At 45.5% G+C, this 19,464-nt stretch overlaps 1 long non-coding RNA gene and 1 pseudogene across 4 annotated transcripts; both read left to right on the top strand.

Annotated features, from left to right (window-relative positions):
- The first annotated feature begins 2,741 nt into the window (after positions 1 to 2,741).
- Positions 2,742 to 6,348, top strand: LOC310750720. 3 transcript variants are annotated; one of them, XR_014542188.1, is made up of 4 exons: positions 2,744 to 3,817; positions 3,926 to 3,951; positions 4,171 to 5,636; positions 5,900 to 6,348. It is a non-coding gene; the product is annotated as an uncharacterized lncRNA (long non-coding RNA). The 3 variants fall into 3 exon arrangements; XR_014542186.1 differs by having other exon boundaries at positions 2,742 to 3,638; positions 3,926 to 5,636; XR_014542187.1 differs by having other exon boundaries at positions 2,742 to 3,817; positions 3,926 to 5,636.
- A 5,784-nt stretch (positions 6,349 to 12,132) lies between these two features.
- Positions 12,133 to 12,852, top strand: LOC310749898 (peptidyl-prolyl cis-trans isomerase A-like; annotated as a pseudogene). The gene has a single exon. The product of its transcript is annotated as a peptidyl-prolyl cis-trans isomerase A-like (transcript).
- Positions 12,853 to 19,464: the final 6,612 nt, after the last annotated feature.

Below are 19,464 nucleotides of genomic sequence, written 5' to 3'. Positions count from 1 at the left end.
CGCGCACTGAACTAGGGAGCGCGCGGTTTCTCGCCCGCGCGGGGCGTGCTGCGCTCTTGCGCGCGACTTCTCAGCGGGGATTTGGCAAGGCCGAGGGAAGTCAGTGGGCCGCCCTTCTCCCTCTGGGCTCAAATTTTGCGGAGAGAGGATCGTCACCTAAGGCTCGACACCCGAGCGCTCTGCGCGCTTATGCTGAAGTAAGCTATTCTGAATTTGGTGGGACTTTCTCCCATGTAATCAAAATGCCAGCCCGACCCCCAATTTAACCCGGATTTAATCCCAGAGGTGGAGCTAGATGTGCACCCGCGGCAGCACAGCGATGTCACCCCCCCCCACAGGGATGACACCCAGAGTGGACTGCACCCACTGCACCCCACTTCCTCCGCCAGTGTGGAGAACCCCCAAGGAACACTGAGGGGAGTTCAAAAGGAGAATATTTAGAGGAGGATCTGGATGCTGAAGGGGCAACAAAGTTTCCGGAGCAGGAAGAACCTGTGAAAGGGAGCAGTTCAGACTCCAAGGCTGAAGCAGAGGAGAAGTGACAAGAGACTGCTGAGGAATCCAGGGAGTCTCCCTCTCCTGCTGTGACAAGCTCCCCTCCAGCCCTGTCTCCAAGAACACACAGAATAATGAGGAGAGTGGAACAGAGGCCAAAGATGCTCAGATGCTGTTTGAGGCTGCTGGGGAGAGGAGGAGCCCTAGAAAGCAGGGACCGTCAGTCCTGACAACTGCTGCACAGGGGCAAGACCTACTGGGAACTGTTGCTGAGCTGTATGTTCATTTCCTTGAATAAAAAGTTGACTGAGCACTGAAAACTGCCTTTGCTTCTTCATGCTGACCTGCATCTGACTCCAGCCCTGACAGCCTGGCCCCATCCTAACTCTGCTTAGAAGGAAGTCCCAGTGATCTGACTAATGTGCTTTGGGGTCACAGCTATAACACAGTGGTGGAGTTTGTGTGTTGTATGTAGGAGGTCACAGATTAGGTCCCTGGCATTTCCAGATAAGGCTGCTGGGGAAAATCCTTAGAGAGACACTGTCTGTCATTGATACAAAGCCAGATGGGAGCACTGGCCTAATTCAGTTATAAGACAGCTTCCCTTGTTCCTATGCGTGGGGTTGCAGCCATGAAGCTCACTTCCATGGATGAATTTGGTGGGGCTTCCTCCCCAGGAAGAATACACAAGATGGCAGCTTTAGGCTTGCAGTCTAGGAGTAACCACAATGGCATCATTCATGTTGTTGTTGTTGTTTAGTCGTGTCCGACTCTCCGTGACCCCCTGGACCAGAGCACGCCAGGCACTCCTGTCTTCCACTGCCTCCCGCAGTTTGGTCAGACTCATGCTTGTAGCTTCGAGAACACTGTCCAACCATCTCGTCCTCTGTCATCCCCTTCTCCTTGTGCCCTCAATCTTTCCCAACATCAGGGTCTTTTCCAGGGAGTCTTCTCTTCTCATGAGGTGGCCAAAGTATTGGAGCCTCAGCTTCAGGATCTGTCCTTCCAGGGAGCACTCAGGGCTGATTTCCTTCAGAATGAATGGGTTTGATCTTCTTGCAGTCCATGGAACTCTCAAGAGTCTCCTCCAGCACCATAATTCAAAAGCATCAATTCTTCAGCAATCTTCTTTATGGCCCAGCTCTCACTTCCATACATCACTACTGGGAAAACCATAGCTTTAACTATACGGACCTTTGTTGGCAAGGTGATGTCACTGCTTTTTAAGATTCTCTGCTTTTTAAGATTTTTATGATTCTATCATTCATAGAATCATAGAATTGCAGAGTTGGAAGCTACCCCGAGGGTCATCTAGTCCAACCGCCTGCGATGCAGGAATCTCAACTAAAACATCCATGACAGGTGACCATCCAACCTCTGCTTCAAAACCTCCAAGGAAGGAGAGTCCACCACCCTTCGAGCGAGTTTGTTCCAATGCCTAACAGCAAAATAACACTGTATTCCAAATCTTAGCAGTCTCTCAGAGTGCACTGTCAGAGTGAACCAGATGGACCCCTAATGAAACATTTTTCCCAGTGTGAAATTATCTATCATGACACTGACATTTTCCTGCCGGGTATGAAAAGAATAACTACTGAATAGTCATGCAAAAAAGCTATTATCTCAAGCAAAACTTTCATTGCAGTCACATTATATGTAGTTATGATATCAAGCTAGACAAGTCAAGTGTGGTTTTATTTTGAACACTACCAGTCAGCCCCCATTTTCAAATAAGCTGCTAAAATGTTAAAGGAAAATACCAGTTTACCATCTTCTAACAGATCAGCCTTCTGCTCTCTCTCCGTGGCCATGTTTTCCTTGCCCAGTGCAAGAAAGAAGTGCACCAAGCAAGACAGATTCCTTTAAAAATGAATGCTGATTAGGAGAGTTTTGAATCTATTGGCAATGGCAACTGGATGAATGACATCATGCATTACACAACTGAGGTGAATAGCAGGATAAAACCATATCCAAAGCAATTTCACATGGTCTCTCACCTCTAACTGTCTCTCATCCACCAACCAGGTATTATATTTCAACAAAGCAATTTTCAAGGGAAAGACAGCCAGTATGCTAAAAACAAGAGCAATGATTTAAAATTACCCCCCCACTTTCTTTGTAAGCCATTTTTAAAAAAACAGCAACAAGCACCCAGTCTTTATTCATTCTGTCATAGAATGTTGTGTATACACAGCATAAATATAAGGAGTGAGAAGCAACTGCTGTCCTTTCCAGCTGTGCCCCAGATTGCATATAATTCAATGGGGGCCACTGAGATCCAAGCCAGCCCCTCTTCCCATAGTCTTTCCCTTATTTTCCTGTACAGGTCATGTTCCTGTAGTTTGTAATCCATGAGATTTGGGTGGATTACAAATTCAATTCCCTTGTATTTCCAGAATGTATTAATTTGGAAAGAAAATACTCATTTCCCATCAAAGCCCTAAAGTGACCCCATGTAAAAAATAAAGACATTTGCACCCACTGTATTGATGCTGCAAGGGACTTTTTTATGTGTGGTTATGACCTCCTGGTGGCAGAAGGAGCGAGCGGCATTCCGGTGAGTGAGCCTGTCCTTGGCTGTGATGCTGGTTTTAGCCCTCTCACTGGTTGGAGCTGAAGGAGCTCATGGGCAGAGGGATTAGGAGAGGGAGGCTGGGGAAGATGAAACAGGTTTGAAAGGGCAACTGAAACCAGTTTAGGTTAGATTGCTTTTCAAAACCATTGGGAATTTTTTTTAGAGTATATGAAGGGATTTCACTCTGCTGAAATTCATTGTTTACAACTTTAAAAAGGGACACAGGTAATTTTCATATGTGATCTCTGCTGTGGTTGATTTCAAATACTGCACGAATATATCTTAGTCAGGTATTTGTCCCTAAAAAGTGTTAGGAGAGGCATTAATTTTTAAATTAGAAGGAAGCTGAAGAAAAATAGAAGATCAAAAAAGACTTAATCCTAATAACACAGGGACAGTAAATTGTAGACTGATGAGGGACTTTGAGAAAGTTCCCCAAAAAGAGTTTAGCCATGCAAAATTTAAACTGAAAACTGAAAAAAAATACCAAGATGGAGATTTTAAAGAGAACCAGGAAAATTAAAAATACTGGACTGGAAAAGCCAAGAGAAAATAAAGATAAATGAAGGTATGTAAAGGGGGGAATCAAGTTTTATTTACCTTTCAAAATAATGAGTATTTGGATGAAAAGAAGGAGCACATGAAAGGGTACATGGATATGAAGTCTGCTTAAAGCCGTGGGAGAATGAGTAGGGAAAATAGAAGGCTTTTCTTTGAAAAGCCAACTAGACATTTCATGAATGGAAAGTTTGAGTTTTTGGTGGCTGAAGCTAGAAATGTGCATGTGGAGAAAAAAAAGAGCAAAGAAGACAGGGAGAGGACAAAACCGATCCTTCTGATTTCATGTTTGCTCAGGTTGCCTTGGAAGGAGAGAAAGACAGGTAAGTTAAAAACTTGCTGAATAGGCAAATAAGGCATTTTGAGGATGAATCTGGTGATGGTGACTGGAGAGGGACTGCTCAGGGACATGGCAAGTCCAGGATCCTGTGGGAAAGTGCTTTCTCTGAGGGAAGTTCCTGAGAGTGGCTAGAGTGGTGGATTAGGACCTGGGAGACCAGAGTTCAAATCCTCCCTCTGCCATGAAGCTCTCTGTCTCTCAGCCTAACCTACCTCACAGGGTTCTTGTGAGGATCAAATGAGGAAGCAGACGAGAACATCAACTCCACTAAGCCTTTCCAGCAGAACCTGCAAGATTACAAAAAGATTTGGGAAATGGAGCTCAATGGTAACTATGGAACAGGCCAGACAAAATTACCCCTGATGTGTAACGTGATTATCTAGTGGTAATAACCATGGATTTTGGATTTTATTTTATTTTCGCTAAGCATCTTCTAGGAACAGCTATTTAGCTCATTGCTGAGACAACACAAAGCGTTGACTCTATACAAAAAACTTGGATCCTCTAGCACTGAAGGTAATATATTTAAAATACCAATTTAAAAACCAGATCTAGCAGTCAGCTTCCTTTGCCAGTAACTTCCCATCTGGAAACTAGCGCTGCAGTTGAAGGAAGGTAACTTTTAAATACTCTTGATTTGTCAGAAGTGGCGACAAGTGCAAACACCTAACAAGTAAACTTGAAACGCTACATCATAATTAAAGTAACAATGCAGTTGCATGTATTCTGACTGAAGGGCTTCTAGGTGAGTATTTTGTGCTTGGCTGGAGAGAAAATATCTTTTCCACCTGCAATTCTTGTGCTAAGACACTTTAAAGTCTTAACGTTTTATTTACCTTACAAACTAATTAGTCTTTGGATGAAGACTACTCAGTGATCTTTTTCAATGCAATGCTTTTGTACAGGTCTCTCCTTTCTGTATATTCCCATCTCAAAATGGAGCCTTGAACTCTGGAATATGTCTCCAGTGTGTCTTGCAAGTGGAGGATTCCAGTGGAGGGAGAACGAATGCTTGAGAAGCACTGTAGTGAGTAGAGCTGTACTGAAAGGACTGGCCTTTCCAGCAGCAATGGCAAGATTACATAATCAATGGGAAACGGACAAACTATACAACAGGGCAGGCAAAACTATCACCAATAGGTAACGTGGCTGTGGTAGGAATAACTCTAAAATAATGGCCTATGATTTCACTGACAAATGCGTTAAGGGGGTGGATTATGCTGTATCCCTCACCGCTCCATGTGCATCCCTCCCGAAGCGGTGCACTCGGTGGAAGAGGACGACCATCCCAGATTGGAGGAGTGTACCTTTCTTCGGTCAAGGGTATACGAGAGCTGCGCTCCCCTGCTATTGTGTTCCATCTGCAACTCTTTGTGCTAAGACTCTTTCAGGTTGCGGTGCCTGAGTCGTCAGAAGAGGCCCTATTCCGTGTCACCACAATGAGACTCACCTGAGGTAGGAGAGCACTTCTTCTTTTGTTCCAGCTCCTCCTTTCTTCAGGCTTCCCAGAATTCACTGTACCTGAAGCAGATCTGTTCAGTTGACGAGAAAGATGCAATGTGAGTAAGAGCTCTTGATACATCAAGAGAAACCCTGCAGTGAGAGTCACCAGCACTAGGACAGTGCTGCTTTAGTCGAGATGGTATTCCATGATTGACATGCATTTAGGTGAGTATCCCTTGCTTGGCTAGGGAGGAAATCTGTATTGTGTTCTGTATGAAACTGTTTGTGCTATGGCTCTTTCAGGTTGCAGTGACTGAGTCGTCAAAAGTGGAAGCCTTTTGCAGCAGATTTCTTTGTAACTCTTAAGTTTGTTTTTTCCCTGAGAGAACATTCTATTTTGTATGACTCAGTAGGGTAGCAATCATTTTTAAATGTGCATACATATACAGCATTTGCAAATTAGTCTCCTCCTTTTTTTGTTTTTAAAGCCATGTGTCAGTGGTCACTATAAGCAAAGAGGCCAATTTCTGCAATTTGGACACTGAGGGGAGGTCAGAGGGAGAAGATGGAGAGGAGGATCTGGATGCTGAAGGGGCAACAAAGTTTCGGGAGCAGGAAGAACCTGTGAAAGGGAGCAGTTCAGACTCCAAGGCTGAAGCAGAGGAGGGGCAACAAGAGACTGCTGAGGAATCCAGGGAGTCTCCCTCTCCTGCTGTGACAATCTCCCCTCCAGCCCTGTCTCCAAGAACACACAGAATAATGAGGAGAGTGGAACAGAGGCCAAAGATGCTCAGATGCTGTTTGAGGCTGCTGGGGAGAGGAGGAGCCCTAGAAAGCAGGGACCGTCAGTCCTGACAACTGCTACACAGGGGCAAGACCTACTGGGAAGTCGCTGAGCTGTATGTTCATTTCCTTGAATAAAAAGTTGACTGAGCACTGAAAACTGCCTTTGCTTCTTCATGCTGCTGCATCCCTGACAGCCTGGCCCTTTGTGTTTCCCCTGATCATGGGGAAGTGCAATTTGACCCTAACCTTACTTAGGAAGGAGAGAGGTCAAGGGTGTCCTGGTAGTTGCCCCCCCTTAAAGGCTGTAGCTCAGTGGCAGAACACATGCTTAGCATTTAGAAGGACCCGGGTTCAATTTCTGGCATCTCCAGGTACGGGTGGGCCCAACTCACAATCCCCTTTGATATGATCACCTGATCAAAATCTTGGCATATTGCAGAGATGCCAAAATGGATGGAACTGTTAAAAGATACAAATTTAGAATATTTTAAGGAAGACTGGAAACCCTTTCTTGTCTAAGTAAAAGGTTATTATTTCCCCTATGGGAAGATCACAGTGGATCGATCATCAGTGGATGATCATAGACATATCTCAGCCTGACTTAACCTCACAAGGCTGCTGGGGTGAGGTAGAATGTGAGCTCCTTGGAGGAAGGGCATGATAAAACCAAAACGTAAACCTTGGTCTCTAATCGTTAACTGCCATCTTTTCTTCCTCCACAAGGAAGTGGGAATAGAACCAAGAGAACTCAAGAGGCTTGGGTTGGGCAGTGCAGAGAGGGACAAGGAGACGAGGCCATTGTCTCACTGCAGCAGTGATCCCAGGGTGCTCCCATTTATTTCAGTAGTGCTGGTGTCGGGAACCTTTGGGCTGCCAGATGCTGCTGAAATTCAGTCGCCATCATCACTGGGCACTGCACATACTGGGGCTGATGGGAGCTGTACTTCAGCAACACCAAGCAGGTCAAGGCAGGAGATGTTTAGGATCAGAGTTTTCCTTCTCTTAGATGGGTGACCTTCCCAGGTGGATGAGCCCCATCTGGCAGCTTCTAGGAGCCACAGGTGAGAGGACAAAAGGTGGACAAAATACCCCAGAAGGAGCACAATGTGTTCCCCACTAGAGGGACAACCCCTCCCCTAACTCCCCATACACCCCCAAAAGGAGGGCTATAATGCAATATATAAATAAGATTGCCCAGCTAAAAGCCACTTCTGGCTTAAAGGGGCTAGAACAGCAGTGGGGATCATTTGACCTTCTGGATATTGTTAAACTACAACTCCCATCTGCCCTAGCAAGCATGGCCACAGGCCAGGGTTGATTGGAGCTGTAGTTCAGTAACATCTAGAAGGCCAAATGGTCCCCATACCTGGGCTAGATAGCACTCCAGTGAGACAGGGAATGGGTCACTTTCAGCCTTGATTTATGAGATGCACAAACTGATTGAACTGCAGGTGCTCTAGTTTATTGTGTTTATTATTAGGTGTGGGGAATTGAGGATTGCATCCCTTTCTGGGCATCCAAGGACCACATGCCAGTGGTGGTGCAACAAATGTGGAGGGCTGCCACACGGACATGTCCCTCTCTAGCTATCCTCCATCCAGACATGCAAGAATCCCTTCCAACTCTACAAATTCTATGATTCTCTGACACTTTCCAAGCAGGCAAGAACCCTCAAGAACCCCGGAAATGCAGGGTCAGTAAAGGGCCTTAGGGAGAGTTCTGAGGACCAGATGGGAAGGCCTTTGAGCCTGAGATTCCCCACTCCTGGTTTAAGGTATCTGGAAGGGGGCATCCCTGCTCACTTAGCGTCCTTTGACTTAAGTCCAATGTCAATTGTAGCCTCTACAAACCCCTACACTAACATTAGACAACAGAACGAAAGAATAATCCCCCCAACTGCAAGATGTCCAAGACAAAAGAGTCTTTCACTAAAGGTAAATGAACTGTGAAAAAACCGTTTATGAATGGAAAGTGGAGGTGATAGTGTACCGTTCCCTGTTTATCTGTTTGTTTTGTAACATGAAAAATATTTTTTAAAAACTACTTTTTTAAAAAAAGGCATGCAGATTGACACCAGCTGGGATCCCAGCTCGACGAGCTCATTTTGTAATGCTGTATATTAGGCAGGCATTTTGTGGAATGCTTTCAGCGGACTCTGTCCACCCCCTAACAATTCGCAACGGTCCCTTCCCTTCCCCACCCCAGCGGCCAGTTTTGCATCCTGAGCCACATCTTTAGGAAACTTCAGTAGCCTTCTAATAACTCGACCCCTGGATCCCCGTAGCAGCCACAAAAGAAAGATTTATGAAGCAATAGGAAACCAAAGGTATTATTTTGAGAGCACTTTGCCATCACGCTGCCCTGCAGCAGGACCTTCTCCAAGCTCCAGCCCCTGCCCCCAGCTTCTGGAGAGCAAATTAAGACCCATGGCCAGCTGTCAAAATGATTAGATGGTCCGCAGGCTGGGTGGCCTGCACAGTGCTGCCTCCCCAATCTGCTCAACCGCTTAGCTACCCTCTTTCACCTGTAATACACATTGTGAATGTTTGCTTTACAGCTGGGGGAAATGACCTTCTCACACTCTGACAGGGAGTGTAGTTCAGGAGGATGACATGTGCAACCTGAGATGTCCAGCCGTGATCCACCATTTATCTTGCTGATCAGCTTTGCTGGGACTGAAACAAGGATACTAGAGTTACTGGTTCCTCAGTTGGACCCATCTTTTGGTATCCATTTATTGGCAAGACCTCTTTTGTTCATCTGTGTCTTTGGAAGGGGTTCAGAAGATCCATTACCAGTGTACTGGGTGACACCTGTGAGCACATGGGAAGGTCATTGATTGATGGATGACTGATCTATTGCAGCCATTCTCATTTCCACCCCTCCCAATGACCACTTGAAAACTTCTGGGAGTCTTAGCAGACCATTTAATAAATGTTTCTGTTGTTCCGCAAATCAAAGTTCATATATAACTCATGTTTTCATAATATAATCATAGTCTTGCTTTTCTATTGCAATAGATGCACCTTCTTTCTGAGCAAAGTGTCATCAGAAGAAATAATAATAATAAAGGACAGGACAGGGCAAACTGCACATATTCCTGACTGATCTGCAATCTTTCTGCAGACCACCTGGATGCAGTTTGTGGACCACCAACGGCCTGCGAATCTTCTCAGGAACTGCTCACCACTGCCCCATGTGGCGAGCCATGTCACTACAGCTTATCATGGAATGAAGGCGTATAAAAGAACTTTGCCTGAGCAACAAGCTCTTCTTGATCTCTCGCATCATGTCTTGTGTTATCTGGTCTTGCTCTTTAGTCTAGGATTATTCTACTGCTTCCACTGTCCCCTGTTCCAGATTCCTCTATGGGTTTGATTCCTTAACTGGAGAAGGGCTGTAGCTTAGTGGTAAAGTACCTGCTCTGCATGCAGAAGGTGCTAGGTTCAACCCCTGCCATCTCCAGCTTGGGCTGGGAAGGACTTCTGCCTGAAATCCTGGTGAACTGCTATTATCCAGTGTAGACAACATTGAGCCAGATGGGCCAACGGCTTGGTATAATGCAGCTTCTTGTGTTCTCTGACCTGACTTCCTGCTTGCCCTTAGTTCCTGGCTCCTGAATCTCTCCAGACCTCCATCCAAGGCCCACCTCAGACAGGATCAGAGATTGTGAAGCTCTGATCAGCTGTATTTTTATTGTTATATGTTACTTTACTCTTCTTTTTGATTGGATTTCCATTTTCTGCTCAATGCTTTGAGGGCCCTTTAGACCCAAAAGCTGGAATACAGGCACCCCCCCACTAATGCACCAGGAAACAAACAAACAAACAAACAAACAAACAAACAAACAAACTCAAATCTGGAAATGGCAGAGGAGAGCTGGAAAGTCCTCTTGGCTAGCAAGGAGACCCTTCCTAGAGCCCAAAGCGGATGCCAGTGAGTCCAAAGTCTAGAAATAAAGATTTAAAATGCTTTAAACAAAGAACTTATGGGCTCCAAAATGAAACTTGGGAGCACCTGCTACTGCCATGCTACCTCACTCAACAGGGGTTGGATGGGAAGCTGTACTACAGCAGGATTGGCTGCCCTGTTCCATGCTCTTTCTGGCAATCTGGAGACAAAGGTACACTGTAAAAGAAAAAGGTATTTCTGATGCCTCTTAAATTGCCCTAGTTCCCCGCTTACACACATTTCGCTTATGCATGCGGGGACCCAGATCATAGTGAGGAGATCGTAAGTGAGGAGTCATCTGTTGCTCTTGACTTTCTGACCATATGGTTCAGCCTTCCACTGGCATTCCCTTGCAGTTCTCAGAGGCTACAGAAAAATGGTGTTAAGCGCATGGTGGTGCAGTGTGGCAGAGTATTTGGCCTATTTATATAAATAGTGATATGACACTTTCTGGCCCATAGAGGCACCCTCTTGGCTCATAAACACAAATGAGCAATAATGATTGCAAAATATAATCAGCAAACCACACTACTGATAATACTTCAAGAAGCCATTCACGTTAGGATTTGCTTTTACCCTAATGTGAGATGCTTATTAAGAACACAGTAATAACTGTCCCCTTGCTGATGATCAGAGGATGTTGAAGAACTTCCCAAAGTTCATCTGTGAAGCTTGCTGGGGGGAGTCACTGTCTCTTAACCCACCTCACAGGACTTCTTGCGAGGCTAGACCACCACTCTGGGATTAGGAACATAGGAAGCTGCCAGACCATTGGTCCATCTAGTTCAGGACTGCCTGCCCTGACTGGGGGAGTAACCTCATGGAAGGAGCGTTTTCAGCCCTTGGAAGTATTGCAAGTGGCTGCAGGAGAGGGACACTAAGCAACATCATGGGAGGGGTCTTTCTAGAACGAAGGTGAAACTGTGAAGCTCCCTTGTTATTTTTGCTATTGGGTGCTGCATTAAGCAATCTTATATTTACAGTATCAGAATGTGGGCTTTGGTGTTTCTGCTATTGTTTTGCTATGAAATTATTATTATTTTGCTATGTTATGAAATTGTTGCTACTTTATTATGAAATTACTTTTGTAGCTTTTGTCTGAAATCCATCCCTGTTTTTTTGTTGCGAGCCACTTTGAGCACGATTTTCGTGTGTGGAAAAGCGGCATACGAATAAGAGGAAGGACGGAAGGGGTGGTGGCAGTGGCTCTCCAGGGTTTCAGACAGGAGCGCTTCCCAACTTGCCTTGAAAAGCCAAGGGGTGAACCTGGTAGATGCTCCACCACTGAGCTACAGCTTCTTGGAAGGAAGATGGGTGGGATACAAAGGAAATGAATGAACTGTGGGCTTTATAGGACACATGGAAGGTTTGAGGTTACAATGACATGCATGCTTACTTAGGAATAATTCCCACTGAGGCTTCCTTCACAGTGAGCATGCATATAATTGCTCATGGCTCTCATAAATCTGAATCCACTCTGCTGGAATAAGGAAATGGAAAAGCTGAAACCACAGCAAACTCCTTAGTTAGTCCAGACCAATACAAATTGTGGCAGGTTGGGTTTTGGAACTTACAAGAAGCCACTTTGGCTCACCCTAGAGATTTGTTGGAAATGAGTGGGTAGGAAAGTTCCTACAACTTTTCATGGCCTTGTAGCCAAAGCAGTATCAATCAATCAATCAATCAATCAATCAATCAATCAACTTCTTTGTCAAAAGTCCATCTTGGTCATAACAAAATATAAACGTCTTCTGTACTAATATACTAATTCCTACCAGAGAGGAATGGCACACCAAGCGGATGGACTATGCTGAAATGGCAAAACTGACTGGAAAACTCAGGAACCAAGAGGACAAAAGAATTATAAAAGAATGGGGAAAATTTATAAGTTTCTTAAGAGGCTTTCTGCTGTGCTGCGCTCCTTACTGTGTGGAGAGGGGTTGTCGCTGGTGTTGCCTGTTACTGCCACTGCCGCCAGTTTTCTTTTTAAAAACTCCCCCTTCCTTTACTCAACTCATTCCCACCATCATGGCCAACCCGGTCATGTTTTTTAACATCGCTGCCAATGGCGAGCCTGTGGGGCGCATCACCTTCGAGCTGTTTGCGGACAAGGTTCCAAAGACAGCAGAGAATTTCCGTGCCTTGAGCGCTGGGGAGAAAGGTTTTGGTTACAAGGGGTCCTGCTTCCACAGAATCATTCCTTGGTTCATGTGCCGGGGGGGGGGGTGACTTTACTTGTCATAATGGAACAGGTGGTAAATCGATTTACAGTGAGAAGTCTGCTGGTGAGAGCTTCATCCTCAAGCACACAGGTGCTGGCATCTTGTCTGTGGCAAATACTGGTCCCAATACAAATGGGTCTCAGTTCTTCATCTGCACTGCCAAAACTGACTGGTTGGATAGGAAACATGTGGTCTTTGGCCAAGTCAAAGAAGGAATGAATATTGTGGAAGCAATGGAGCGCTTTGGGTCAAGGAACGGCAAGACAAGCAAGAAGATCACCATCTCTGACTGGGGGCAGCTGTCCTTTGTCTTAACAATCAACCATTCCTTCTGTAGCTGAGTTCAGTCCCCTGTAATCCTTGTGTTCCTGACTTACTGCTGCTTTTCTGTTGGGTTTCAATTTCTGCTCCTACACAAGTCCAGCTGGACTGAAGACAACTTTGTTTGCAAAGTGAAATAAAACAAGTTAAACCACAAAAAAGTCACTTAAGAGATCACTGTAAGCAGATTGAAACATTGGCAGGATTTTTATCTCACTTGTAGTGTAACAATTACCATGGATAATATGGATTGTTATAAAAATTAGAGTATGGAAGAATATGCAGTTCTAAATGTTCAAAATGGGACCCGAATGGAGGGGGTTGGGGGAAGTCCTGAGATTCAGAGGAATCTCTGGATATATATTTGGATTTTTATAACTTTGTATTTGTAAAACCAAATAAAAATGATTTCTAGAAAAATTTAAAAAAGGATTTGGAGTCAGTGCAGAGCCTCATCTCTGTGGAGAGTTAAGCCCCAGGAGCTTGTCTGTCATGACAGCACTCTGCTCCCGGAGCTATTAGTCATATTAGTAAATAGAATATCTCAGCCCATGTGCAGAGTGCCACCCCAACATCTGATGGTGAGGGGTTAGCAGTCCAAGGTCAGAATGCTCATCCCCAACAACCCAGTTTTTAGGGGAATGAAATGGGTCTTTTTAATTCCAAAGCAGAAACACTTGTCCTGCATTTCTGGGCCTAATTCAAAATGCTGGTTTAAGCCTATGAAGCCTTGGCACACTAGTACCTGCTGGGCACCTCTTTCCAGACGAGCCTGCCTGGGATTTAAGAGAATCCATAGAGGCTGCTGAACACTGCAGCCTGTTTAAAACACACACAGAGATCAAGGACAATATTTTTTCTGCAAGACTGCCTCCTTGTGGCCGAAATATGCAAGACACATTTTTTATAACTCCCTTGAAACACTTCCACCTCAGTCTTGCAGCAGGTGCAAGTTGCTTGGCAGATGTTAAGAGAAATCATAAGAGGTGGCTTAGAAGAGGATTTAATAGATGATTTGGGCAGGTATCCAAAGGTAAATGCTGTGTAAATCTAATGGATGCACTACCAGGCTGTGTTCTAAAGTAATAGTATAGCAAGCACTTTTGAGTGTTCACTTTGCATGCATAATTGTGTGGAAATACTGTGTTGTGATTGTGGGTGGGGTTGTTGTTGCTGCTGCTGTTTTTATTGCAGCACCAGCAGCATTGCCACTATCATAATAATCTATTAGTCACTTTCCCTCACAAAAACTGACCCAAAGTGACATACAAACATTGCAATAGTACAAACATAATGTTCTGTATATGCTGTAACCTGTCCTATGATGTTCTGGTGAAGAGCAAGTAAGAAAACACAAGTAGTAGTAGCAGCAGCAGCAATAGTTACTGTTGTCCTTCTGACCACTATGAAAAGCAGCTCAGTATTAATATCCCCATACTGCAGACGGAGGGAGGAGGACAAGGCTTCCTCGTCCATTCATGGTGAAAGTAAGATTCAAACCCTCGGCTGCTTGTTATACCAGATCTTCACCAAGATGCCCTAAGAATTATTTTTGGGCGCTTGCCATTTTCTGGCATAGGCAGAGAAACGGCTTCAAGAGGCTGGCTAAATCAGGTGAGGGCATTTGATGAGTCTCTAGCCCTCAGTGAGTTAGCGACTTCCCCTTCATGCCAAAGCAGGCTCTGGTGTTTAGAGCAGACAAGAACATTAATGGGTCCAATGGTCAAGAAAGCAGTTTCTGCATGTGCTGTAGAGGGAAGTGAGGGGCCGATGGGGCTCATCCACCTGGGAAGGGAGCCCACCTAGGAGAAGGAAAACTTCTGCTGCCCTGTGGGAGATCTTCAGGAGAAGAAAAGGCTACTGAGTCAGACCATTGGTCTGCAATTGCGTTGCTGTCTACTTTGTCTGGTAATGACTCTCCTCTAAGCCAGAGGTTTTTCACAACTCTGCTGAGCAGGCAGTGGTTATAGAAAGCACTTGAAATATGCTCAGAGGAATTATCTTCTCATACACCTCAGACCTGAGGTTAAATGCTACAAAGACTTGACTCAGGTTAAGTCCATATTTGCCCCATTGTCTGTTTCCAATTCTGGAATTTATTTCTGATGAATGAAGAATATTTCTCTCTTGACTATTAACCTAAATGTGTATAATTCTAGTGGACCATGGTTATTATTTGGAGATAGATCCCATTGGGTTGGATCCAGACTAACAGTGTCTCCTCCTAACCATGTCTACTCAGAAGTAAGTCATATTGAATACAGTTAGGTATATCCCCAGGAAAGTGGGGTTAGGAGTGCAGCCTAAGTTAAGAAGAAGAAGAGTTTGGATTTGATATCCCGCCTTTCACTCCCTTTAAGGAGTCTCAAAGCGGCTCACATTCTCCTTTCCCTTCCTCCCCCACAACAAACACTCTGTGAGGTGAGTGGGGCTGAGAGACTTCAAAGAAGTGTGACTGGCCCAAGGTCACCCAGCAGCTGCATGTGGAGGAGCGGAGACCCGAACCCGGTTCCCCAGATTACGAGACTACCGCTCTTAACCACTACACCACACTGGCTCTTAACGGAATTTAGTTTCCATTGAAATTAATAGGACTTTAATCTAGCTTCAACCCATTGATAGCAGAAAGGTAGGGCTGCCACCTTTGTTCTGGAAAAATGTGAGGCAGGGCAGTTGAGGGAAGATTCCCCCCCCTTCCATTTGGCACTGAAGTGATTTCAAAGCAATCCATTACAATCTATTGCCGCATAACAGGACCTTTCACACATCCTTTCAAACACAGGCATTTGGAGAGGATCCCTAACTTGGCAGAAAGAGAGAGGGAGGGAGAGAAAATGAGGCAGAGGAGGAGGAGATGACCTGAAATACAGGACAAAATAGTAACTATACAGGATGTAGCATTTTGCATTGAAATACAGGCAATCTTGTATTGTACAGGACAGGTGGCAAACTTGGACTTGACTTCAAGGGAAGCAACATAGGAGAAAGATATTGGCCTTAGGGTCACCATACATCAGGAATTTCCTGGACATATCTGGAATACTGCAGTTGGAAGCAGAAATTGCTAAAATGTCCAGGAAAATCCAGGCGTATGGGAACCCATGCTGGCAAAGCTCAACAACTTTTCTGTCTGGATTTTCACTGCTTGAAATATTGGCCACCTCATGAGAAGAGAAGACTCCCTGGAAAAGACCCTGATGCTGGGAAAGATGGAGGGCACAAGGAGAAGGGGATGGCAGAGAACGAGATGGTTGGACAGTGTTCTTGAAGCTACCATATGAGTTTGACCAAACTGTGGGAGGCAGTGGAAGACAGGAGTGCCTGGCGTGCTCTGGTCCATGGGGTCACAAAGAGTTGGACATGACTAAACGACTAAACAACAACAACAACCTTAATGGAGATTAAACACTATGTGGATGGGGACTGTGGCATGAGATGGGAGACAGGGGTGCTTTAACCCTTTGACAACCCGTTTTTACCAGCTTCCTACTGGAGCTAAGGGGAAGAGCTCTCCCACTATGCAAGTGTGGGGTAGGGAACAGGTGGTTATATTCTTAATTACATTAGGGTTACCTGATGTCCCCATTTCCCGGGAACAGTCACCGGATTTGTCCCCAGAAAAATTCCATCCCCGGAATGTCCCCGGATTTCATCTAATGTCCCCGGGAAACGTGGCAGCCGCAGCAGCAGTCTCAGCACCCTGGAGCCAGCCTGGCAGTGAGTTTGGCTCTGGCTGGCTTGAGGAGCTGCCCGCTACCGTGCTGCCCACCATTTTGCCTCCCTGGAAGTCCCCATATGATGTGTTGCACACAAGACACATATGGGGACTCAGAGTAGGGGCTTGGTGCTGCCGCCGGGCAAAAGCTGTGTGGGGTCATTGAGCTTGGTGCGCCGCTGCAAGTTGGTGCACAGCTTGCCACTGGCACCTCTGCCCAAGGCCATCAGCTTGGGCTCCGGCTCAGCCTCTGGGTGGTGCTTGGGCGGCGGCGGCTACTGCTCGGTTTCGCCATTGTGCTCCTCGACTTGCAAGTGGCTTCTAAGCTTGTTGGCCAGCTTGTCGTTGGCCATCACGGATGAGAGGCGAGCAGGAGACGAGGTGATCCAGCCCAAGTGCGCCTCCTCCCGCTTGCTCACCGCCAGCTCTGCCCCGGGCTCGCTGACTGGGCGTGCCATGGGTGGCCACTGGACAATGCCTGCGCAGGAGATGCCCAGACAGATGGGCAAGGCAGCAGCAGGAGGAGGGGGTTCTGCTAATGCTTACTCCTGAGTAAGCCTGTAGGAGATTGCAGTGCAAGGAGGGAGGAGGGGGGGAAGCACGGCTAGCGCTCCAAGAAAGGCCGGGACCCAGAGGAAGGTCATGCAGCAGAGGAAACCACAGAAGAGAAGATATTACTTCTTTATTTTTTTAAATATTTCCCCCTTTTTTTAAAACAACAACAAAGTTTGTTTGTTTGTTTGTTTAGTCAGTCAGTCAGTCTGTCCGTCCCAGAATTCATTGAAATAAATCTGGTAACCTTAAATTACATGAATGGTGTTGCATCTAGGGTGACCCTCACTTCCAATAAATATGCTTAGAATGGGTACCTCCAGGCATGGCTGGACTCAACTCCCATCAGCTCTAGCCAGCATGGCCAGTGATCAGGGATGATGGGGACTGTAGTTCAGGAACACATGTAAGGCACCAAGCTGGCTATCCCTGCCTTGCTTGGCTTGTGGGTCATGGGGAGAGTGCTGGTGGCAATACAGAAGGGGCCAGTTTTCCACTGCTTCTTTTAATTTTCCGTCCTGCTATCCAGTTCATAAAGTCTCAAGGAAATGTTTTGACTTACATGTGAATTGGCAGCCATGTCCCTGCTGCCAATCTTCATCAAACATTGCTGCTTAATCCATTTTGCCTAGTCTGTAAATAATCCTTAAACTTGATCTTCGGTTACCCAGCTGATACCAATGGAAGAGTGCATTATATGTGCCATGTGTTGCTTTAATCCTATTGCTTACAGGAACAACTTTGACAAATGCTGAATTTCTGAACTGTAAAAAATGTAAAAAGTAGCACAGTCAATGAACATTGTCTTTAAAACCCAAGCATTACTACGGTAGCAATAAGGTTAATATGATAATCAATTTGGATTGTGCCCCGTCCCTGCTCCAAAATCGTTGTCGCTGGCAGGGAAATATGTTTCTGTTTCTCCTTCTCTCTCATCTTGGATTCATTGTCATGTCTCAAAGGCTGTTTTGTGACACAAAACATCCAAATGGCAACAGCAATCTGTAACATTGCCCCTGGGGTTTGTCGATGGCAAGAGGCAGCTGGTGCCAAACTCAAATGCTGGGTTGCCATTGAGACAAGCAGGAAAGAACTGTGGGGAGGAGCTTTATCCACCTCCAATGGCTTTGGAGATAAATGGGCAAGCTCTGAGCTTTTTATAAAGGTGAGTTTTCGAGATGCTCTTGCTGGATTTGGGGAAAGAGATGTCAATGCCAATTGCCGTTGGAGGAAAAGGCTTTGGGAAATACTCAAAGGATGCAACCCTTACATGGAATTATAATTTGATGCTTAATTCTTTGCAGTGCATTTCTGTGCATGATTACTTGGCAGCAGGGATGGGAGAGAATTTTGGTTCAGTTTTAATGAATTTTTTTTTAATTCCCCCAAATAAAAGGCAAACCAAAAACACAATTATCTTTCAAAATCTCCAATTTTGCAATGCAGTTAGTTCTCCAAACACATGTACAAAAATGCACGTTTTATTCATTGATTTAGTAAATTTGTACACTGCCCACTCATTCTTTCGCTCTAAGCAGTAAACAATAACATCAAATAATAGCAATATAAAAATTCACAACAATATAGCAAAATTAGAGCTTAACCCTTAATCAAAAGGGGGAAAGTTGCAGCTTTTGGGACTTTTTAGTACTTCCATACCCTTGATCATTTTGGTTGCCCTTTTCTGAAACTATCCCAACTCTACAATATCCTTCTTGAGGTGAGGCAACCAGAACTGTACACAGGATTACAAATGCAATTGCACCACAGAATTGTATGATTCTCGTTGCCATCTGTTTGTCTAGGGAGACAATGGAGGAGTGTGCCTTTGGGGGTGAAGTCAAACTGTTGGAAGATTGCAGCCCCTCCTGTGGCTGTAGAGACCCCATGAGGGAGAGACGTGTTTTGTTGCAGCTGGGGCAGATGAAGGCATCCAGTTGTCCATGGCGTTTTTTCTCTCTGTGCTCCTCCCAGCGGACATCCCTCCTCTGGTCTCTGCTCTGGATACATAATCTGACTTTCCGTCGCCAGGCACTGCAGTCATCTGCAAGGGATTCCCAGCCTCCATGTCACGTTTGCAGACATCTTTGCAACGCAGCATTGGTCTGCCACTGGGCCTGGTGCCTGAAGCCAGCTCCCCGCAGAGCACATCCTTGGGGATCCTGCCATCTTCCATTCCATGAACAAGCCAGCATAGACGTCTCTGAGGCAGGAGTGTGAACATGCTGGGAATGTGAAATTGGGAGAGCACCTTTTGTTTGAGACTGTCCTGCCATGTGATGCTCAAAATCTTCCTGATGCAGAAGGTGTTGAGGGATCGCTCCTGACGGGTGTCAGTTGCCTACGGCTCACTTCCATAAAGCAGCAGATGCAGTTGCACCACAGATTCGTATTATAGTGTTATGATATTGGCAGTTTTATTTTCAATGCCTTTCCTAATGATCCCTAGCATGGGATTTGCCTTCTTTCATGGCTGCTGCACACGGGGTCAACCTCTTTATTGAAC

Source organism: Podarcis filfolensis (assembly GCF_964270895.1).
Source record: "Podarcis filfolensis genome assembly, chromosome: 15".
NCBI classification, from domain to species: Eukaryota; Metazoa; Chordata; class Lepidosauria; order Squamata; family Lacertidae; genus Podarcis; species Podarcis filfolensis.
Note: the sequence above shows the minus strand (reverse complement) of the source record. Positions and strands in the feature narration are given on the sequence as shown.